This window comes from Equus asinus, chromosome 27 (genome assembly GCF_041296235.1).
Source record: "Equus asinus isolate D_3611 breed Donkey chromosome 27, EquAss-T2T_v2, whole genome shotgun sequence".
Lineage (NCBI taxonomy): Eukaryota > Metazoa > Chordata > Mammalia > Perissodactyla > Equidae > Equus > Equus asinus.
Window position 1 is genome coordinate 37,967,718 of NC_091816.1, and position 24,970 is coordinate 37,992,687.

Below are 24,970 nucleotides of genomic sequence, written 5' to 3' on the forward strand. Positions count from 1 at the left end.
ACTGCAGTCACCCCCAGCGCATCTCCAACACCCGCCAGCACAGACGTTCAAACACAAGAGACACTTTCGAGTTTGTTCAAACGTCCCTGCTCAGAGCAGGTGTCTCATGCTGAAACCTCAGAACCACCACTTTTCTGTGCAGACAGCAGGTGAAGACCGCCCCGCGTGATCCCGACGTAGGCAGTGCGTCCAGCGAGTCTCAGCCTCGCTGCTGGTTTAACTTGAGATTTATTGGACTCTGTCAGAACGGAACTCTGTACAATCGTGCCGCTGTTATTTTCTCCGGCTACTTCCAGCTGATTGAACCCAGTAGGAGTCCCGTGCCGCCCACGAAGACCTCCTCTATTTTCTAGAAACTTTATACTATCTGAGGCCTCATTCGGCAATACTCAAAGCCTGCAGTCACTGCTTTAATGCTTAACGTTAGTTCATCTTAGGTTAATTTCACCCAAAACATGCATCCTGTCTCCCTTTGTTGGGAGAGCGCTCTCACTTGTTCATTTTGTCTAACGCAGAGAGAGCAGACGCGCTTTCCCAGAGTGGCACCATTGTGTGGGTGTAAAAGGTCTCGGGGGGTCCCCTTCCCAGAGGGCAACAGAGGCCAGGAATGAAGGGACCTGGTTCCTCATCCAGCTCCCCGGCCTCGGTCCTGCGCTCTGCCCAGCAAACCAGGTGCCTTCCCCTGAGGCTGCTCTGGATTCCACGTGCCCCGCAGGGCGGTTCAGACGCACTGTGGTGCCCACAGATTCCCCACCCCGCACTGAGTCAGAAGTGAGGGGTGCAGACAGCCAGTCTCCACATGAGACAGGAGCTTTAGATCAGGGCTCTTTGGATGATATGTTATATAAGTCATCATTTTGAAACATATTCCATAAGTATAATTCTGAATATAATGATATATTCAGACTCTACAGGTGGATATGCAGGCTTCCAACATTCATGAGTAGGCTTTGCGGCAAACATTCTACGATCGCATCCTGCTAGTCGTGTTGAACACAGTGAGCCATGGCATGGTCTGCAAAAGGATTCACGGTAGTCCACTGTGATCAGACCCAGTTATGCCATCACCATCCTGCATTCAGCAGAGGGGCATCTGCCGTTTTCAGTACATTTACAGATCGCTAAGAAAGGAGGATGGATGGTTTGGCAATGGAAGATGCTGAGGAAGCTGGGACCATTTCTCATGTAAATTTGTAGTAGCATTTTATTTTATGGGATCTCCCAGTCACTGAGTTTTAAAATATATATATATTATACTTTTATATAGGTATAATAACTGTCTGAATTAAGTGTTTACAAGGCAGTTTATTCAAATTATTGAACATAATTCAACTGCACCCCATTTTTGCACGGCCAACAGCACTTTTTGCGCACTTTAAGTGGCGTTTTCCTGCTAATGAGGTCTCTAGTACAAAGTTGGTCAGTCAGCTGAGCACATTAACTATAGTATGAAACCAAAGATGACTACGTTTTCCTGTGTTTAGAAATATAATGCAATAAGGTGCACAGTTCTAATTAAATACAGTTGCCATGGAGACTATAGTCACGTGGTCAGTGTTATTAACTCGAAATTGGTCCACACCACTTGGGTTACGATGGAGTTAGAAGAATAAACCAAACAACAAACCTCCAATTTCAGGTCTTACTGGTTCTCTTTGGCGTAAACACACACACGCAGAAAACAAAGGACAAGCTTTAAGTGAGTGAGTTTGAAGGATGAGTTCACATTACATTGCTGAAACCCAAGTGTGAGAGCTCAGCCAACAGCAGTGCCCAGCACACGAGGACAAGGGGCAGCGTGCCCACACCGGGTGTACAAAGCTGTGCATTTCACAGAGAGCACAAACGCAGCGAAAGCCACCTGCAGCTTTCTGTGGGGACCGTAGCTCATTATTTTGAGAACAATACTCTCAGGATGATCGTGAGTCTGTCTGAAGGTCAGCCCTGAATTGTGAGGCTGAAAATGATTCCTGCATATTTTACCTCTGCGCTTGTCCTTTATCAGACCAAGATACAGCTTAACTCAGGCAAAACCTCCCACAGTGACAAAGCCTGGCGTGGGTTGAGGGGAGATGCATTCTGAGTTTCTGCTCTGGGTTTTACCTCTCAGCTGACAAGGCTTCATTCAGAGTGTGTGTTGGTACAATTGGCGGCTACAGTCCTGCTGGACCTAATCAGGCTTTGTCTTTGCAGCTTCAGTTTTCTGTCTCCACGATTCACCCACTCCCGGTCCAGAGTACCCACCCAGGGGTCTGCATGCTAGTCACCCTGACGTCGCAACATCTATGGTGGGCGCCAGCAAATATTGAAGCACGAGCTGAATGCGTGAAACGTGGAGGGCGCATGAGGCTCGTCTTCTTCCTATGACAGCTGTCACATCTCAATGACGCAGGGCCCCAGATCTGCCCCCATCTACGCTTACTGGGACACATGAAAACCCATTCTTCCAGACTTCTCTCTCCTGCCTCAACTTGTCTTCAGGAACCACCTGCTCCACCAGTGTCATCAGGACCAGCAGTCTGACCTAAGAAGCAAAGTGGGGCTGGTGTGACGGGTCACAGCTCCGTCAGCTCTGCATGCAGACCTTCTGAGGTCGGCCACTCTATGTGCCTTTACTTAGCGTCTTTATTTTCCACCGTCCACACTAACTACACCACGGCCAGGGTGTGTGTGGTGGGGCTAGCAACGTCCAGATGACCCGTGTGAGATTAGTCAGGGCTGGAAGACTAAGGTCACCTCCATCTGATACGATGTTCAAATTTCTACCATGTTTCCTTAGCAAAAACAGAAACGTGCCCTAGACAGAACCATCTGGGAAGCCATCCTCTGACAAATTTGAGGGCATCTGAGGAGCTCTGGTCTTCACCAGAGAAGCCTACTCCTTGGCTGTTATGACTGTTGATGGCACCCTCCTTACGTCACACTGCATACTTGCCATACTCTCCAGCTGACTTCACTTTACGAGCTACCTTTCTTAGGGACCGAAATTTAACAAAACACGTCTGAGTGTCACATGCTCTTGCTGTGACCCGAAGAGTACTGATCAGCCACCAACAAAGGAGACATGGGGCACGTCTGCGAACGTTTCTGTGATCACCTGCAAACTTCACGTAGACGGCCGGCCTGGCCCCTGCCCCCGGGAGTTCACAAAGATAGCTGAGACGACTTGTGACGACACACCACTAAACACAGGGCATCACCCTCATTCCAGAGGAACACACTGTTCCCCCCTCATTTGTCACGGGAGGACTTGTTTCAAGGCTGTGAGCCCCTCAGATTCCCTTGAAGGGAGACCGAGGCAGCACGGTGTTTCCACCCAGTCAGTCCTCATGAGCCCGTTCCAGGTGGATGTAGTATCAACATTTTCCAGTGAGGAAAATGAGGACCAGGGAGGTTGAGTCCATCACCTGAGGACACACAGTCACAGGCCGACCTGGCTGGTTCCATTTTCCCTGCCGTCTCTCTGCGTCTGTGCGATGCTTCCGCCATGACCACAGGGCCTGACTTACGGGAGATTCTGCATTGACCCTGATCAGTAGAGTGTTTTCGGACTGATAATGGAATAAGCTGAAAATCCCCCCAATAAAGAGACAGAAAGGGACAAGAGAAGTGATTTGGGCAGGTGAGCGACAGGTGCTCCAGGACCCACCTAAGGGGGACGGTGCCTGGGGCTCTAAGACCCCCTTAGACAGTCTTCGGTGTGGCGATTTGCATTCTCTTTCCTCCCAGGAGGCACACCAGATGCCCCCTCTGCTCTCAGAGGCTCTCCAGGACGGACTCGTGGGATCCCACAGGGTGTCCGGCGGCCTCGGGGCCTGTCGTGCGCTTTGCTGGCGCACACATGAGCTATTTAACTTCCAAGACCAGCTCAACCAACTGAGCTGGATTTGGATAATCAGTGAATCACAACACCCGTCTGTGGACACTAGAGACACTCCACACACCGCGAGGTGGCCCAGCTGGGACAGAAATGAGGACTGTGGATACAAGAGCAACAGCTGGGCCTGGAAGAACAGAAGAGGCCGTGATCTGCTGTCTGAGAAGCAAAGGCACCACTCAGCAGGGCTGCAGACCAGACCAGGGTCCTCCATCAGGGAGGGGTCCAACCCCAAGAGGGGTCAGAGCCGAATACGTGACGTCAGCACAGCTCTTTGATCAGGACTGGCTTCACCACATTGAGGTCACACAGCCAGTTTATTACCCACTTGTGGGAGTGTTTCAGTGCCTCATTGAGAAGGGTCCCTTGGTAACTGTCGTTGGTCATTTCAACCACCCGGCGAGTTCCTGTGAATCAGGGTCATGGGGAATTTTCACCGTCTGTGATTCTGAGGCAGCACAGGAGACTGGAAAGAGGAGCTTTGTCTTCCATGTCAGCCGTGTATGGTGAGAGATGATCAGCTTCTTGGCTCATTTCCCCACCCAGAAATGGAGACAACGCTCCCCGTCCTGGCACCTAACGCAGCCATGGGCACGTCGCCGTGTCCAGCACGTGGTCACATCCGTCTCGCTTCCTTCTTTCTCCTGCTGGATATAATTCTCAGGACTCGACTAGCGTTGAAGTTGGCCCCATTTCCAGTCCTGGAAACTAGGGATTGGCACCACAACCACCAGGCGGCTCTGGCTGATCCACTGCCGTGTGGCTCTTCCTAATGCCTTCTTTTGGAGAAGCAGTGAAGAAAAGTAGTGTGTATAATAACTTATGTGCATTTGCAAGTCCTCATGGCTCCATCACTTCATTTTATTGCCCCAACCACCATGCATTTAGGGCAGGACGGGTCACCTCCATGTGACAGACGCAGAATTCGAGGCCTTGGGAGGTTAAGCATCTTCTCTGAAGTCACGTAAGGGACAGATTCCTGTGAAGCCACAACTGGACTCCGGAGTTCAGGGCCCTTCACCCCACAGTGCGAGGGCCTCAGCCACGAGGCCCCTTCTCTTCCCAGAGGCCTGGCCTCTGAATGCCCGCCGCCAGGCTCAGAAAAGCAGAGGAGAGGCAGGCTTCAGTCTCTGGGTTGTTAAATCTTCTGAAGTACAAGTACAAATTACATCTTTCGAGGAGGAAAATCTCCAAATCATGCTAACTTGGAAGGAAAATAAGAAACAGTTAAGGCTTCAAAATAGCAGGTAGAAGGAAAAACAATGTTTATATGTGAAAAGGGAAACGGCTCAGAAGAAAATATTTGATTTCTTGGTGTAAAGGAATACAATAGCATTATTGCCTCATAAACCCCAAGAAAGCGGAACGAGAGGCTTTTATCCACTGTGCTCAGGACTCGGCAGCATTTCCTTCTCCGCACAACGTTTTTATTTATGTGCTTAATCGGTTTATCCCTGTGGGTAACGAGAGGGCAGAGACATTTGTCCTTGTCGACAACCGCAAAGGCCCACGGTGGGTAAGTGGTTTGCCCACAGCTCTCACCAGAACTGTGATTTCCACACTGTGTTTTCAGTAGCACCAGCCTTTTCTTTGAATAAAATCTACAAAGAACCCCAAACTGCAAAAGGATGCTCTCAGCACAGCTCTGGAGAACTGTGACAGGAAGCGAGCGAGGTGGGGCGTCCACCTGTCCATCCTCTCTCCAGCCCCCTCAAAGGTTCTCTGCAGAGTCCAGAGCTGCAAGGGACACGTGACGGCCCAGGGCGCGTCCGGGAGTGAACCCCAAGCTTACTTCATTTTGGCTTCAGGAGAGGACATCCACTCCTTCTATCGATGGATAAAGACGTTTTGATTGGATGGAAGTAGAATCTGAAGCTTTTGCTACTAAACCAAAGTTTCAACATCTGACTGACACACTAAAGGGTGTTCTTCATTCCCACCCTGCGTCCAGCTGTGTTTCTGGGTCTGCCCTTGGGATTGGTCTCACTAATGGTGTGTCCATTCTTTTTCCTCCAGGGGATCCATTTTGGGTCAGAAAAGCATTTCTCAGGTCACCAGGCTCTGCTTTGCCTTGACACCTCCAGTCCCTCGTCATCTAATGCGCCCGGTCTACCTGCATGCTTTTCAGTTAACTCGCCGTCTGCCCTGCTCAGGTCCCTCCCAACCTCTGCTCACGGCGGAATCTCTGCTAAGCGGCAGCTGCCCCTTCAGACCGGGAAGTGCCTCGTGCCCGGGTGAGAACTTCCGTTCAGTCTCTCTGTGTGAACACACCTCATCTCCTCAGAGGATGGAGATGAAGGTGGAGAGTGGTGGGCAGGTTGAAAATGCCACCTGTGAAAATGTTTCCCGACTGCACGACCGTGGTCTGGGAACTGCTCCTCGTTCACAGAAGGGGCACAGGACAAGGAGCTCACGGTTATTAGGGTTATTAGTGTGGGTAGAATGACGACAAGTCCAGAGCACCGAGGAGCACGGCCCCGGCTCCAGGCACGACCGAGTGGGACTCGCACAAGAGATGCTCCGTGAACTCACTGTGCCGAGAGAGTAACCCCCCCGAGTTTACGATCTGACAGTCTGCCCCGCTTCTGGATTCTTCTCCTTCTTTCAAAGTTTACTTTTAAAGAGAGCATTCACAAGTCTACTTTTCAGCCGTTTCCCTGATGACGGGATTTGAAGGCTGCTGAAATTAAGGATTCATTTCTGCTCCGTTAGGACAAAGGCGTTGATTGGTTTTTTAATGTTCCCTTCCCTTTCATTTCATTCACAGCTGTGCCACCAGCCTGCGTTGAGCCGCTGCTGCAATGATTACTAATGGCTTTTCTTTGAAAGCCACAGAAATGCACATAATTTCATTTTGGACCTAGGATCAGGCCTCAGGAGTAGCTGCCCCGAAAGTCTGCAGAGTTTTCAGTGACAGTTAGATGTCACTCAAATCAGGCTAAAAGAAAAACTCAAAGTCACTGATGAAGCAACCCCGCTCAACTAGGAATGACAACTAAATGGCTCTCAAAACAGGTGGCAGCTAAAACACGTGACAGCCGGGTTTCAGCATCCGAACCACAAAGAAGACCTGTGACTCACCTTCACGTCTTGTTTCCAAGCTTTGGGGGCCTCACCGAGCTAGCCACCACCGTGCATTCAAATAAATTACAAAATTGTCTCCCGAGGAATTCACTTACAAGAGCAACAGACGCTTAAGTCTGAATTTCTCTAGACTCGGAAAAAAGATTAAAAAATGCTGAAGTAAAAAGCAGCCTGTTTCTTATTTCCATGTCTGAAAGCTTTAAGACGACATTGCCTCTGTCTGCTGTTGAACTGCAACATTATTCGCTTCAAAAGTGACATTAATTATATTTTATATAATACGTTTTAAATCTAAATTCCAAATGAATGCAGGGTTCAATCCTTTGTGCTACCTTCTGCATTTAATGAGGTTTTATGCCAAAGTTTGCTTGAAGAGATGCCCACCATGTTTAAACCGGAAATGCTATTTTGACAACAGAGTACCTGGCATTTTACAAAGCTTAGAAAAACCCGGCCTCAGCACCTCGTGTTACTGCTGCCCGTGTCTACATTACGTAAATGTCTCAGAGATGAGAGTCCACAATATGGAAACCAGACGTGCTCGTGGTCTCTGATGCGGTTCCAGGGCCTCGCTGAGTTGGCAGTTCCTGGGTAGGGCAGCCAGACAACACACAAGACACCCACTTAGATGTGAGTTTCAGATAAACAAAGAATAATATTTTCGTATATCCCATGCAATAGCTGTTGCTTATCTGAAATTCAGAGTTGCCCAGGCACGCTGTATTTTTATTTGCTAAATCCTGCCTCGGTACCCCCAGGGAAATTCTAGAAGGATGCAGACACTCACGCCTCACTCCCAAAGATCTTGGCTCAGAGGGCTTGGGGCGGCCCGGGGTCCGTTCATTTCACGGCTCCAGAGGTGTATCTGTTGTGCAGCGGGGGTTGAGAACTCTCAACTTAGAGGAATGAACAAAAGTAATTTACTGAAGGCCCCCAGTTCACCCTGTCCCGCTCCACCTGAAAGCAGGAGCCCTGGCCAACCAACCCAGCGACCCTCGGGCTGTGGGGACGCCCGGCACTGCCGCCTCTGTGCCCACCCTCTCTGGAGTTCCTGACTCTCCATGAAGAAGCGAATGGAATTCTCTGCCTCTCTAAGTTCTGTGTTATATGCCACCTGCTCTCTGCAGAGGAGTTTCCAGGCATTTTAACATTAAGAAAAGCCGCAATGTTAACTTTCAAACACTCAAATTATGTTTTTGACACATTGTGTTAATTTTGCACACTTGAGGAATTTCCCATCTCACTTTGCGCCTCCCTCTACGCGGGGAGGATTTCCACCCCAGTGCAAGGTGCTTCGACATGGCAGGAGAGACCAGACCTCCAGTTATCTTGGGCTTCTTCCTGCGTTTGGAGCAAATGACTTGAGGGTCACTAGTGATGCGGCACTTTTTTTTCCTTTTAAAAAATTGTCAAGTCTTGGTTTTCAAATATCCAGTGAAAGCAGAACGGTTAAATAAATTATGAACAGTCACAGCACAGACTTACAGAGCTTTTAACTCTTTTAGAAATTCCCAGTGCAATGCTAACTGAGAAAAGCAATATGCACACTCTGTGTTTTATGTCCTCATTTCGCTCTGAAAAAAAAGACTGGAGGCAATTTCCCACGATGCACAGTGATTGTCGCTGACGGGGGGAATTACAGCTCCATTTTATTTTCCTCTTCAAACTTTTTGTGCCTTCCAGATTTTCTCCAACCAGCCTGTCTGTGTTTCATAGTACAAAAGAAATTATAAAAATACTTGAGGTTCAATAGTCTTCAGTAAAGCCCGAATCTGAATTTTCTTCTTTATTGGAATTAGAGGGTCTGGAATGAAATGGATAGTGGTACAAACGTAAGGCTTCAGTCTCCCTCTGTTACAGACTAGCATTTATCTGTTGCCCTTTCCTTCATGCATACAACGGTAGAATTAAGATGTAGAAAGAAACTCATAAAGAGCAGGTCATTCATTCATTCAGCCAGTGGGTCTCAGCACCGCGTGCACCATCTGTGGGACATGACGTTGGGAACTCAGTAAACACTGAGGGAAGGGACAGCGATGGTTTCTGCCCGCACACAGCTCATGGTCCCGTTTTTCTTTGAAATTCAGTGTGGGTAAACCAGAAGCCCATGAGCAGCCTCCGGAAGCAGCTCAAATTTTGGCACGGACCCTTGCTTTCTGGACATTTACAGTCTATAGGAATACGAAGAATTTCTTTTTCTCTTACCCTCTATCTGTAACACACGAAGGGCTTCTTGGGCATCGAAAAGGCAATTTTGAGGATAATTCTGAGAACTGGAATACCTTAGTTCCTTACAGAAATTGAAGACAGTGCAGAAGTTAAAAGCAGAGATGAGGGACGCTGAGTGTCAACTGTCTGTGAGTTCTGCCAAACGTCTTCCCGTGAACCCCTTCAGGAGAGAGACGTGAAGCAGTGGCTGTGGAGACGACACGCCCACGTGCACCCACTTGCCCAGCATCCAGGCCCTCAGTCTCCATCGATGTCCCTTTCTTCCAGGTCCGAAAGAGTCAACCTATTGCTGTCTGGACTTTGCAACAACCTCACCTCGGAGAAGGGGCCTTGCTAGCTGAACACTTAAGACGAAACGTCACGGTATCCACTTTGCAAATGAGGAAGGTGTGCTTGGGAGATGTTGGGTAATTAACTTAAAATCCTATGAGGTATAAACGACATTTAACACTATTAGTTCAGGTGTGCAATATAGCGATTCGATATTTGTATACTCTGTGAAGGGATCCCGCTATAAGTCATTATCATCTATCACCATGTGACACTTTCTCTCTGGCTCCAAAGTCCACGTTCTTTCCTGCGCTGCACGTCGGCATTAACTGCTCATCTGCTTGCCTGAACTTTTGCAACCAATCTTGGTTCACTCTGGGGTAGCCGATTAGGATCTGTTTTTGGAAAAACAGTGGGGAGATAAAATGTGTATCTGGCCCTACTTTTACTTCCTTTCCGTGTCTTTCTTAGGTTCACGTGCCTACTCTCCTTTCCAACTTCCTCTTGAAAACACTTCTTTTCCAGCATCAAAATCTGGGCTCAGGAAAGAGAGATGCCAAACTCATTCATACTAAAGTGGATTCCGACAAGCCTTTCCTGAGTCTCTACTCTGCGTCATATTCTGTCCTTCTACCATGGCCAGTTCCAGGAACCGTGTCCATGCTCAGACAAACCAGGCTTCACATGTCAACTGTTGTAGGCAGCCTGCAACGGCGTGAGAGAAGCGCATGAAAGAAGGACCCTTGAGTCTTCCACAGGCACTAGCTGCCGCTGTGCAAGGCGTGGGCTTGCGGGGAAATCCTGAGGCATGCTCTGGAACGTGAACCTGCCCAAGGAACTAAATATCTGTGACAACAACATGGACTAGTCCAAATTATTAAAATTCTGTCTTAGAAATATCATTGAAAAAATAATATTTTCACGCTTACTATTTCACTGAACTTGGCATTTCCTGGAGACGGAAGTTGAGAGAGTTTATTTGAAGAGACGGGTAGAGCAGCTCCTGGCTCTCTCGGCAGCCACTGTTCTTCTAGTTACGCATAAACGCTACGGTGAGTGCCTGCGGACACTCAGCGCCTGAAATTCCATTAACTACTCATTCAACAAACACTTGCTGATTGACACTAAGTTTTGGGTGCTGTGTTACACACTATGGGCCACAGTCTGGTAGGAAAAGTACATATAAACTAATGATTGCTGTACAATGAAGTAAGTTCAGTAATGGACGACATACCAATGAGAGCCTTTCATGGATTCTGACAATGACTCCGTAATAGGGCAAGCTAATTAAAAAACAGATTTTTAAGGGCCAGCCCTGGTGGCCCAGTGGTTAAGTTCAGCATGCTCCACTTTGGCAGCCTGGGTTTGGTTCCTGGGTGCAGACCTATACCACTCTGTTAGTGGCCATGCTGTGCTGGTGGCCCACATACTGAAAATAGAGGAAGATTGGCATGGATGTTAACTCAGGGCTAATCTTCCTCAGGGAAAAAAAAATGCATTTTTAATTCCAGTAATTCTATTTAAAATGTTTTGCATTGAGTTGTTACACAGACTTGAATAAACCCAATTATATTTAAAATTGATCCTATAAATCTATATAGTAAAATATTTCATAGCCAAAATATTATGCTTAGCCTTATTTTCTAAAAGAAAGCAACTTCGAAAGTTTGATTTGTGGTTGGTTGTTTCAGATCCTGAGTCTTTGTAAATACCCACTTTCAGTACACTTAGCCATAAAACTGAATTTTGATCAATATCCCCAGGCCTAGCCGTTATTCATTTATCCCACTTTGGATATTAATAAAAGTGAGTAACATTCATTAAAAACCTGACAGGTGAAGCTGGCTACCTATTATTCACGGACAAATCACGCCGAAGGCATCGTTCTTTTTTAAATATATCACACATCGAGTTTACTCGCAGGAAACCAAATAAGTACAAGGGTTTATGGCAGCACCTTGATTGCAATTCATTTTTGAAGCCCTCAGACTCCCGATCGATGTTGGTTTAACAAATTATGGAGTCCTTGCCCTGAAAGCTGACCGAGAAATAAGGGCGCCAGGTCGCACAGCTTGGACGCCTCAATATTGTCTCCATGCATGAAATGGCCGGCCTCAAGGGTTACCCAGTGACATGAGGAAAGTGGAGACACATTCAAAGCAGAGACAGCTCCAACTTTCCATCTGGTGGTGCTGTGCGCCATCCATAACCGCACAAAAGCACGCATTTCAATGCCGTGTTTGTGACACAGACGCATGGTTCTCACATTCAGGTCACTGGCAGCATGCTTGCCTCCAGCAATTTATGTTTTCTATAATGAAGAACCCTGGCAATTTCATCCCATTTGGCAGGAAGCTTGGAGGTATCATTTAGAGCTGGAAGAGCAAGAAGAGACAACGACCAGGATTGGATCGGCCCTGCCGCCCCACGTGGCTTCCCAGCCCCTGTTCCTAAGGAAACGCAGCTTCCCCGCCTTGTCTCAGAGCCAGCTAAGTGGACGGCCTTCCCTGGAGGACCTCTGCCCTCTAGAGCAAACCGCTCTCCTAACTGCCCAGAACACGGCAGACTCATCCCCATCACATGCTGCCGGCTTCCCAAGTCTCAGAGACCCAGAGACTGCGCAGCCCAAGCAGCCCCCGGGAGCCGAGGTCCCCGTCTCCCCCAGCAGACTTCCTGGATCCACACACCTTAGCGTGACTGCCTCCCCAACGCCCTGTGAGCACAGGAACCGTGCAGCCTCCCATCACCCTCCTCTGAGGCCCCACCTGCCCAAACCCAGGCTGAGGCGCCTTCAAGAGTATACGATCTGGGCAAGGAGCTGAAGCCTGGGTTCCCACATCTGGAAAACGGGGTCAGTAGCACGAGCGAATGTCCAAGGGTGGATTAAAGATGAAGGGAGGAAAACCTGCACGACGTCGACGTCCCTCAGCAGCGTGTCTGGACTCGCACGTCCTCAGCGTGAGCCTCCTCTCTCCCTCCCCGGCTGCTCCGTGGAGGTCCACACGTCTTGGGAGAAGGACAGAGATCCTGAAGACAAGCATGCTGAGGGGTTGGTTGATCTCATCTACTGAAGCTCCACCTGAGTCCTCCTCATGCTCACTTTGTCCTTCATCAACGGGCTCGAGACTTCAGACCACCCGCCCTCAGCAGGTGAGGCTGGGCCCTCCGGAGAAGGACGAGCTCGCTGAAAATCTCAGCCCGAGCTTGTCCGCAGCCTACTCCAGCTTTCAACAACTGTCTCCACAATAAAGACATCCAGGCACTGAACGGACCCCACTACAACACGTGCCTTTCCTCCTCTTTCTCACATAAAGCCTCACGGCTCAACACGGGTTTTCCATGAGTTCTGAATGTATACAGCTGCTTTTAAAAACATTTCTGCATTTGAATAGCAGATAAGTCCTCAGGTCCCTTAAAGCCTGTGCTTTAGGGTGGAAAAACCATAGAAAAAAATCTGCTATTCATTAGCTGCGTTTATAGTGTAGGGCAGGTCTGGCTAATCAACTTAATCTAAATTATACTAAAAAAGCTTATCATAATTATCTGGCAAGAAGAGAGAAAAGGAAAGCAAAAGTACATCTTTTACAGAAAAATGACAGGGCAGCTGCATTAAAACCATCCCAATTTCCAAGCTCATTTCTGAGGCTTCCTATCAAGGCATATTCTTCAGTGTCCGCATAATTCTCTACAGCCCTGCAAAAGAGCCCGTGGAAATGCCTGATGTTAATGTATAATTTTCACCCTCAATTTATTCACTCTCGTCAAAATTTAAGATAAGAGCTCCTTATTGACCTGGCAGCCATGGTGGCAAAATCAAGTTCCCACAGGGCAGACGTTAGCAAGGAAAACAGTGCGGACATCAGGGAGAAAACATGATGAAGTGCAAAGGAGATAAATCAGCTTTCTGTTGCCAGGAAATATTTCGATACAGTCTGATGGCTCGGTTTGAGAGTAAGTGCAAGAATCTCAGAAACCAATAATGACCAATTACTGTCCCGATTCCTCGAGTCACACGGTCAGTTAGGGTTGGTCTAATTTTCCACAGATCGCCCGTAAGACTTTACGAACTAACAAGTTGAATATTTTTGCATCGAATGCCACAGCCGTGTTGCACAGAAATTCCCGTCTGGCTCATGACCCTGGTCTCCACCAGTTCTAACAGCTGGAGCAGGATGGGCCCTGACGGCTGCAAATGAATCTGGACCTGATTCTTGATCCATCGTCTGCGCTATCATCAAACAGTGTTGCTCACGATGAGAAATGAATGCGCCATGAGGTACACCTGGGCTCATCTAGCGTTTCCTTGGGATGGAACCTTCTGCTTGCAAGTCTAGGCCACCAAGGTTAGAATTTTTCTTTCTTTCCAGCATCTCTGAACAATGAGAATCTACAGAACTCACCTTAGCACGTGAAAATAACCACCATTGGAGTTTCTCTTTTTAAATCAGAAATGTCGAATTCTGGAAGTCATGGCCATTTATTCTGCTGGACCAGGGCGACAATACAGGTCTGATTGCTGAAGAGGATCACTCCAAAAATTATGACAGCCCACAGGACAATAAGCTAGTTAATAGTTAGTCACAGATTCACGGAGCTCATCAGGGTCTCTCTACCATCTGGGCTCCGAGCCGCCTCATCGGTCCTTCATTCCAGCTGCTCCAAGGACCCCTGCCTCCTCCTTTCCTTCACTCCAGCTGCCCCCTCCACACCACGGCAGCTTTTGAAATGGGCACAACATCCTGTTCCCCAAGTCATGCTAAGCTTTTTTTTTAAAAAAAGATTTCAATTCTGATTACTATTACAATTGCTATTTTTGAGTCTAACAGGCCCTAATCAGCTAACAATCTCGAGCACAGGACGGTTTCCAGACCCTCACAAGAACGCCTCTGGCTCCGTGATGGCTCCTGGAAACTCAGTGCCTGCCTTGTCTACTGACATCGAGGGGCGGGCCCACCACGTCCTGACACCTGCCCATCTCTCCTCTGCGGAGGCCCTGCAGACCGTCTCTCAGCCTTTCTTCACAGCGGTTACGCCTCCAGGAGCAATTAAAGTGGACACCAGGTGCACGACGACATCGCGTAGCAGTTCAAAATTCTGAAAATGTATGAGCGGTGTCACACGCGCCTAGCTGGGCCTCTGCCCACTGTGGTCCCTTCCTCACACAGTGGACTGGACCCCATAGTGATACTTTATAGCTCCACTGGGATCGCTCCCTCGTGAAAACCTCCTGAGATTCACCGTGAAGTACACATTCCCCAGGTCGTTCAAGGACCCTCACATCAGCCACAAATTGTGTCTCCTACTGCTTCCTTAGAAACGCCCCAAGCGACAGCCACGTCCACAGATGGGCCCTCCCCTGCAGGTCACCAAGCCTGGCCTGTGTCTGCTGGCCATGCAACTGTTCCGTCAAGCCCTTTGCTTGCGAGTCCTGGAGACCCACTCAAGCTACTCCAGAGGAGGGGGGCACCTGTGGTGGGAAGAACCTGTGGACAGCGAGCCACGCGTGGGCTGAGGGGGCCGAGGAGCTCCCAGGCTGCCCTCACCCTTTGCTTGGTGGCCTTGCGTCGCTGACATCTTTGCTGCCCTGTCTGCTGTCCGCAGGCTCCCGTCCTCCTTCTGACTCCAGCCCAAGGCCCCAGGGACCAGCCCAGCCCAGTCGCACACGCAGACCAAGGGCCACTCTCGGGGACTAGTTCACCTCTCTCAGAGGCTCTGACGGCTCGGCTGCTTCAGGGCGAGGGCTCCAGGCCAGATGTCCGTCCCCAGCTTCATCAATCAGGCCAGAGGGAGTGGGGCTGAGAGAACAGGCGACTGCGCCTCCCAGGAACTCAGGGTGGACGGAGCACCGGGCAGGGCCAGCAGGTCACCGTACGACTTGTCCGTCAGAGCGAACAAGGGTAAGTGACGGAGCTCCTGCAGACTTCCTCATCAGCTACAAGACGTCTGACAGGGCTATCGTGAGCATCACGAAAAAGTATTGTAACTAAATTGCTTAACAGAGCAGACGTTTGATAAATCCAAACCACTATGATTTCTGTAAATTCTTTAAGAAGTAATGTAATGAATTTCAACAAATGCTAAACTATATTTCAGATATAAAAACTTATATAAACTAAGCATGAAAAAGCAGAGAGTAGAGAACCACAAACACCTTGTAAAGCAAACCCAGTCGTGAGTTAATAATAGATGTTAATCTTAGATCTCAGGCTCTGTCCTGTCCAGGGATCAAGAAGTAGACCAAACGGCTTTTTGCATTTCTTTTAAAAGGAAAACAATGACTTGGAAAAGCAACTGTTCTGAATTTTAAAATATCTTTAAAACCTACATATTCTCAAGCACACAAAATGTGATGTAACTAACGTAATTTCTCCCAAACTGTCACGTGAGAACGACACTAGGGTGACAGATATACAAACGCCGGGACGCTCTCCTTTCTGCAAGCGCGGCCTCTTTGCGCCCTGCCATGGACTTGTCGTCAGCTTTCTGCTGAGGAAGACGGACTTGATCCCAAGGGCGGCGCCGAGGCTCAGGGAGGGCGTGGGCGGAGGGGCCAGGCCCTGGAATCTCCTCCCAGCTGGTCATTCTCGACGACAGTGGTGACGGTGGCCAGATGGGTCCGAGGGGATTGGGAGCTTGAGTCCAGATGATGCTCAACACACGAGGATGCCCTCAGACGAGTTTAATTTTCTGGGCCAGCTGAGGAGTTGGAGATTTGTTTTTCATTCATTTTCCAAAAGTTTAGTGCCTTAGAAAATAAAATCCAATAAAACGTCATCTAATTTTGACTTTTCTTCCTAAGGTTTTCCTGGAAAAAGCCTTTGCCATTGGAAAGAAAAGTATATTTCCTGTTAGCACCTGAGGCCGGGTCTGGGGATGTCACACTGATCAGTCATCACACTCTATGTGTGCTCGTGTCATTGATGCTGACCGTGTGGAAGCGCACGAACGCTGGACCCCAGGAGATTTAAACACGCTGCTCAGCTCTCTGTTCTCTTATTTTATTTTGTTAAGATGAACCTTCTTTATTTGGCAAACCATTTACATATGATGTCACGGGCCACCCAAAGTTTCAGCTATCCTGCGTATTTCCTCAAATAACCATCTTCTTTCTTGGTTTAAGTAGTTTGTTTGCTGAGGAAGATTCGCCCTGAGCTAGCATCTGTTGCCAGTCTTCCAGTTCTTTTTGAATGTGAGCCTCTGCCACAGCTTGGCCCCTGACAGACGAGTGGTGTAGGTCCTTGCCCAGGAGCTGAAGCTGGGCCACTGAAGTGGAGCACACCGAACTTAACCACTAGGCCACCGGGCTGGCCCTTGGTTCAAGTTGTTTGAAAGCAAAGTGTGTATGTGTGCGCCCTGTCCTTCTTTGCCCACGGTGGCTATTTAACAATAATGCAATCGCCCACGCTCTTCATCTCTCAGAGAAACGCAGAGGCAGCCTCATTCACGTGTGGGCTCTGAAGAGCCATGAAAGCGAAACTCTACTTTTGGAGACGGACATCCTTACCCCGCCACCTGGTGTTTCTCGAATTACGGGAAGTCAGGCGGGAAGAGAGCAGGGGTTTCCTGTAGGTGTTACTGAAGGTGCAGACCCAAATCCCACCCGGCTGCAGGATGCTCTTGGGAAGTTTGCCCTCACTGGGCACCGCTTCTGCCTTTGTAGGTGGAGATGATAAGGCACCTGTCATATGGGTTCTTGTGAGGATTAAGTGGATTACTGTATGGAAAACATTTAGAACAGGGACTGGGCATTTATTTAGGGAAAAAAATGAAAACACACCAGCACAACCCGACTTAGATACGCAACTCAGATTCTTCCACAATAAGTCCTACCAGGTGAATGACTGCAGCACGCAGACCTGCCGTCCTAACGAAGGTCTCCACACCAAGGTTCTGCATGCTGTTCATATGACTTTGTGGCAAAGCACTGAGGAGCAGAGACACCAAAGATTGACGGCCAGCATGGACCTGGGGCGCTTTTGATGAGGGACAAGGAAGAGACCACCGCAACATCAACTGTTTCCTTCGTCTTAGGGTTGGCCAACCCCTTTGTCTAACAGGAGCGTATAAAGGGGTTGTATAAAGGAGACAGAAATCAATGACTTAGCAAAACGAAACAGAGAACCGTACCATTCATTGCATTCAAGAATCAATCTGTAGGGGAAGTGAAATGGACAATCCTGTCTTCGGCTGAATGAACCACATCCTCCAGGTAAACACCTGTGTCTGCCATCCCCTTCAACAACGGGGCCCATTTCCAGATACCCATTTCCAGTTCATTGATGCATAAGCACGCCACCGTGCTCGAGCAGGTGCGCAGGAAGTCCCACCAACTTCTCAGGGCAAACTCCCTCCTGCAGAAACACACAGAGGTCATTTCTGTCCTCAGAACCACCGGGATGAGTGCTCGGAGCAGATGCTAATTATCGCTCTGATGAGCTTCTTATTCTATGGGCCCCTTACCATTCCTGTTTGCATTTTTTGGCAGCTGAGCAAAGTTTAGGAAGTCCCTTCAGTTTTCAAAATGGAACATCATTTTAGACTCGATTGACTACAGCCAGCCAGGTCACTGGAAAAAGTCCTACAGCTCGCCTGTGCCCTATTGCTGTGAAGATCACTGATCTGGCTACCCCTTGAAGTTCTTGGTGACATCGCTTGGTATTACGGGACCTGAAGAGGTTGCTAAATTTAACCGTGTCAGCATCATTTATGGGATGTTAATAAATTAACATTTTTCTGGAGATTTTGTTCCATGAATCATATTTGGCTAACGATGCACGCTGACCTCCAGTTTCTCCTTCAGTTTCATAACTTGCCTCAAGCCATCCCCTCCTTCATTTGCACGTGGCTAATGACTAGTCTTCATTAAGGAATAAGATGGAAGGATAACCCCTCCAGGACAAGGTTTCCTGGATTCCCAGACAAAATACTGCCCAGCTCTGAGGCCGAGGAGCTGCCTAACTGAACAGGAGACAACATGCCTGGAGAGAGAAACAGGATGACGTGGTCCTGAGGAGGAAGAGTGGCCAGGAGTTATGGACGGCTACGGGCTCACCGAGGAAAGCTGGGATTTTAAGCTGTGCGCTTAATATTTTGGGAAACCTTATGAAAATCTTATGGAAACCATAGACAGACTTCCGGAGAAAATAAACTGTCTACACACTACACCTCTCACATGACTTGAGGAGGTTCTCATAACTCCTTGACACCCATTTGTGTCCTCCTGGGTCCAAATTCCCAGTGTAAACGAGGGCAGCCTGAAGCCTGGAAACAGGTCACCGGAAGTCACCTGATGTCTCAGCAGCAGAAGAAACAAACAATGACAGCAAATAGGCTCTCTGGTAAGAGAAACGCAAGGAGGTGAATGGACAGCTAAGGTAGAAACAAGAGAGGATATTTAATTAACGGTGTTTAAGGTCATATGAGCAACAGCTCAGATGTTGTCAGAAAAGGTTGTTGCTTGGAAACTTAATGCCGAATTATTTAGGCAACAACTGCCTGTTTGGTCAAATTTGCATAATAACCCAGACAGATTTCAGTTGGAAATCGGGCTGGAACCACGCGCCCAGCTCTGCAGCCTCCTGAGAGCTGTCAGATGGTGATGGTCCGGTTACCATAGACTTGGGTTGAATTTAATGGCCTCGGCCGTTTTAACTGATGGGTTAAGATGTGGTGATTATGGTGAAAAATGACAATTGGGGAAAAGGGATGAGTTTTGAAGGTCACATTAACCTTTACACATTAACCCTTATGCACAAAGAATGAAAAGAATTAAAGCAAACTTATGGAAGGTGAGTAAACAAGATGCTGGCGCCTCCTACCAGTAAAGAAGGCTTCTTGACTCTCCAGACCCGTTGACTCTGCCCGCTAGGGCAGAATGAGCGAGGATTCTCTCTTTCACTCCCATGATGGTTTCCTCAACCACATTTGTATTGGTTTGAGTTATAATTTCATCGGGCAACATTTTTTTCTTTCCTATCTTTCAAATTATTCTGGGCCACATAATCTAATTTCTGGTCGGCTCTGAGTCTGTGAACCCATCATAATCCATATGTTTAAACATGAGAAAATAAATGTCAGGGAAATAAATAAGCTAGCTATTTTGGATCCACATTCCTCTGAGCATGTGGGTAGAAGAATGCTGTTTATTCTTTCCATAGACAGGTGAACTGTGAGAAACTAGGTACCAGATCAGACAGACGCTCTGAAGATGACTGACACGGCCAAGGGCCCTTAAGCTCTAAAGCTGCATATCTAAGCCAGAATTTCAATAAAAGAGCACGATTCCTCACACTGAGACTGAATGGAGAGCATTCACTTGAACTGGGCCACGGGGGATGGTAAAATAGAGATTTCCAGAGAGGCGGAGGGGGATTATTCCAAGAGGCAAGAACAGTGTGTGTAGGACATAGGGCAGGCGGGCATGGGGAGGCGGCTCCGCCAGGATACCCACCTTACGCAGCACTGACCATCGACGCGGTTCATGGGAATGACACTTCTACACCATCTGTCTCCACGTTTTATACGTCAGCCCTTATCCAAAGACGCGAACTACGCAAACAGGGTGGGTGCTCAGGTCTTGGCTCCTGTGGGGCAAATATGCATCTAGGACACACCTGTCTTCAGTCCATCCACAGCTCTACCACACGCCCTCATGGGTTATTCCCACTAGAGCCAACCAAATGTCTGAAGGCAAAGGCTGTCTGTCTAGTGTGTGTAGGAGTAAAACGACCAATTCTGCATGCAGAAGATGCTCTATTCTGCATGAGTCACCTAAGAATGAGCCTGTCTTTACAGGTATTTAGACTCCAGAGTGTCAGATGAAGCACAGAGACTACAACATATAGTGTGACTTAGCAAAAATGGGCTAATACGTTGGATGAGAACACACAGCATCACGAGGGGGTCTTACTCAAGGCAAGTCATTGAGGGGAGACTGGCCCCTTAGGAAGGTCACTCTGATGACAACACCGCTAAAATTTGCATTGAGGGAGGAACCAAGAGGAAGTGTGTGATCAAAATATCCAAGCTGGTCTCCACAGAAATTAGCTTGACTCAGCTAAAAATACACACTCTGCACTCAGCTAAACCAGGAAAAATCAGAGAGACTGCAGGAGAGTGGATCAAGTGACACTCCTAAGATCACAGAAGAAAGAAGGAAAATTATTAGCATCATAAGGCAAGATTTATTTTTTAATACGGTTTCACACATGCTCTAGGAAAATTATGAGGGTTACATTGTTTTTCTCACATAGATGTGCATGTAAATAAGGCTTCAAAAGGATTTATTCTTCTTCAAAAACTTATAAAAATGGAGCAAAAGCATTTTATGCTAAGAGACACACAAAGGCAAGAGCATCTTTAATCATGAAGTTAGAGACAGTTATTATATGTCTTGAATTCTATCTACATAATGGGTGAACTTGTGTGGTTTCTTTTTGTTTTTTGGGGTTTTTTTTGTGAGGAAGATTGGCCCTGAGCTAACATCTGTCGCCAATCTTCCTCTTTTGCTTGGGGAAGATTAGTACTGAGCTAATATCTGTGCCAGTCTTCCTCTATTTTGTATGTGGGTTGCTACCACAGCATGGCTCGGTGAACGGTGTACGTCCACACCTGGGACCCAAACCCATGAACCCAGGCTGCCGAAGCAGAGCGCACTGAAGTTGACCACTATGCCACCAGGTGGGGCCCTTGTGTGGTTTCTGTTTTTACCTCCCCTACAATGCCGACAGAGCAGTGACACCCCCTTTGAACAAGGCTTTGGGCCCAGGACTTGCTTATTCTAAAGGACTCTCGGCCAGCCCTGTCCACTGCAAGATCAAACTTTGGAAGCCTAACTACAGAAAATATTTTTCTGTTGAATGAAGAAAAGGCACCTCTGAGATTTTTCAGAGATAGAAAAAGGAACCTGAGAATTGATTCTTGTCCATTTGGGTGGGAGGAGTCAAAGACGTATAAATCACACTTTTTCTAGTTGCTGAAAAATAATTCTACTTGGCAAACATTCCTTGACTTCCCTTTGCCAGCAGACAGTGGGAACGCTCTAGCCGCCTCCCGGCCCTGGGCCTGTAGTGGCGTCCGGAGACAGCCAGGGGCGCCGTGGAGGCCCGTGAGGTCCAGGACTGTGCAGGGCTGGGGGTGGCGGCTGGAGGCACAGGGACATAATATAATTAATCCCCGCCCTTCACCCATCTCCTAAAATACCCCACCATGAACAGTGGGGCTCCGCCAAAACAAAACGCCCGGCTAACAAGTCTTCTTCCCATCTGACCCAAGGCTTTATTTTGCACACACAGGGCACTCACGTGGGATGAGAAGACATGTGGCCGCTCTGCGTGACTTCTCGGCAGATGCCATTAGAATCATAGCGGGAGCCTATGTGCTTAGTTAAGCGTACCCACGCGCCATGACACCACACCACCGTTTATTAAAACAAATTGAACACCGGGAAGTGGGCACTGGGGGATGCACAGACCAGCCCTGTCCTCGGAGAGTTGACAATGCAGCGCAGGAGACCAGCACAGATGGTCACAACTCCGACCCACGGTGGCCTGTAATAACCGCTACGGAGAAATGTCACAAAGAAGGGAAAACGGGGCCTGTCACCAAGTCAACAGGTTCCACTGGCTTCATGCGGCTGACGGACTGTGTGACTAAGCTCACGGAAATGTCCAGATTTCCTGGACATTGTCAGACACAGGCTCAAGCTCGCGGGCATAACAGAGTTAGAAGGCAGCAGGACGGACTCCTCTCCAGGCCTCAGCTGAGACTCGGTTCCCGAAACACTCCCCAAGGTGACGTTTGTAAACTGCAGTCAGTGACCTGTCAGTGGACCGTTCTGTTTTGGAGTTTGTGGCCAGAACTGTTTCTAAAACAACAGCGTGGAGCAGAGTAGAGCAGAATGGGACAGAAAAGACCAGAAAGTCCCCACGTGGTGCAGGTGAGAACCTGCCTTGTGAAACCTTCTGCCCGTTAAGCACACAGGTGCACGTGTGTTTGTGCGAGTTTGTGTTCCAGGTCCCCAGGTAAAATGATTTCCGACAGTGAGCTGCGGCCCAAAACGTTTAGAAGCTGTTGGTCTCATAAAATGGTTTTTGGGGATCCCAGATCTCTTCAAGGATCTGATAAAGTCTGAGGGGTCTCCTTCAAGAAGGATGCACACAGGTTGGTAGATTGCGGCTTACGGTCTGAACTCTGATGCCCGGGAGGAAGAAAAGGACCTGACGGGTGACGAGATGAAGGCCACAAACGACTTCACCCAGCTCCGCCGTGGTTTCAGAATCTGCGTCCACGTCCCCATCGCAGGGAACCAGAGGTGGCGAAGCCTTCAGGAAGAGCCGTCAGGGTGGCCCCAAGAGAAGTCCCGATTTGCCGCTCTGTTGGCCTTCACCCCGTAACACCCACTCGTCCCTACACCCTCAGCTCCTGGAGGCCTCCTCTGGGCTGTGGCCGTGGACAAACACCTGGTGACACGCACAGTGCCCTCGGGAGGGAGACGGAGCCTCACATGCACGTCCTCGTTTAACCCACACCATCACCTACAACGCGCGTGCTCTCTCACCTCAGCTCACAGGCGAGTGAGCCGAGGCTCAGAGGGCACAGGCCAGGTGCCCAGGCAGCCCAGCCAGAGAACCAGGGCCGTGCGCAGCCCTGCCTCCCCAGCCTGGGTCAGAGGCCCTGTGGCCGGGATGTGGAGATGCGGGAGGGAGTGGACATCGCTCAGCTCCGTTCTTGGAATAAGCACAGTTCCCATTCGAACGGCTTGTATGAGTCGAGTCCATTATAACTCTGGGATGCAGCCACGACCCCGCCAGACAAAGGAAGAGACTTGAAGCCCAGAGAGAGGAGTAAGGAACTAGGACCGGGTCACACACTGTAAGTGGAGAGCTCGGAGGCACACTGACCCCAGAGTGCGTCCTTTCCCCTGGCCCACTCCAAGTCCTCTCTGCTTCTCTGTGCCCCTACTCCAACACGAACCACTTCTCTGTTTTCTCATCCGGGAATAAGGTTAGTGTGATTTCCACACGGTACAGTTCATCTTTACTGGGTGCGGTGTGTTTGAATTCTGACAAACGCATGCCCCTGGGGGAGCCACACCACAGTGAAGATGGAGCACGTTCCACACCCCACGCAGTCCCTGGGCCCCGCTGATCTGAGCGCCCGGCAGCCAGAGAGCTGGTTCCTATTTATTTAGTTTTGCCTTTTCAAGAAAGTCATGTAAATATGATTAGACAGGAGGTAACCCTTTGTCTGGCTCTTTCACCACACCAGCCACTTTTAAACCTGTTCAACGGCAGCCGCATCACTGCATTTGAGATTCATGCATGCTGTTGCTTGTTTCAGTAGTCTGCTCCCCTTACGGCTGGACAATATTCCATTGTTTGGACGGACCGCATTTTGCTATCCATTCCCCCACTGGAGGACATGTGGGTGATTTCCAGTTTTTGGTGATTAGGAGTAAACCTGCTATAAACATGTGTATAAAGGATTTTGTGTGGATGCAAGTTGTCATTTATTTTAGGTAAGTACCCAGGAATGGGACTCCTGGCCTGTCTGATAAGCACGTGATTAGCTTTTAAGAAATTGCCAAACGGTTTTCTAGAGTGGCTGTTCCATTTCGTGTTGTGAGAGTTCAACCTGCTCCACATCCCTGCCAGCACTTGGGAGTGTCTGTTTTCTTAATTTAGCCATCCCCACAGGTTTGTGGAGTAATTGCATTTTAAAGGAAAATCTAAAAACGAGACACATCTTCCTGATGGATTTAAAGACAGAGTCCCTGGTGTCCCATCTTCTCGTGAGGTTATCTGTGCATGAAGGGAGAGCTCAGCTCTGGTTTCTGGAACTTTCTTCCTGACAGAACTGTACATGCACACGTCAAGATGACAGTAGGTGGGTCAGCCCGACGCCAATCGTGTGACTGCATGACACTAGACTCAGCTCTGAGGGAAGCTGCTCAGTAGCAAGAGGGAAGCGTAGCACCTGTGTCCCTTCTCCATCGATTATGCACCGAAAGTTTACGCGCGTCAGGCTCTAGGCCTCAGGGCAATGAAACAGACACAGTCTCTGTGCTCCTGATGACCTCGACCGTGACTGGTGGTCATGGTGTGGACTGTGAACAGGCCAGTTAATTAATCACTGGCCTCCGAGCATGCATGGATCGCCTCGTTCTGCTCCTGTGTTGGCTGCTGGAGAAGCCAGTGGTAACCTGGCCCCTGTCCTAGGGACGCTCAGAGCCTGTGCTTGTCACATCTTCACCCAAACGTCACCTTCCCGTGGGCGCCTGGTCACCACCTAACCTGCACTCCACTCTCAGCCTTCCAGTTTCTCCTTTGGCTTCCCATGGTTGCAGATCCTGTGTATACTCACTTGCCTTGTCTGTTCTCTGACTCCGGTCCTAAACCTTAACTCTCCATGAAAGCAGGGATTTTCTAATCTTTTGTTCACTGCTTTGCCCTTAAACTACTTTCTGGCACAGAGTTGGTTGCTAATTCCGTGTTTATTAAATGCAGGGTT

General features: G+C 48.8%; 1 protein-coding gene across 5 annotated transcripts in view; it reads right to left on the bottom strand.

Annotated features, from left to right (window-relative positions):
- Positions 1–24,970, bottom strand: part of DLGAP2 (DLG associated protein 2) — an 823,888-nt gene that overhangs the window by 160,282 nt on the left and 638,636 nt on the right. The window lies entirely within an intron of this gene.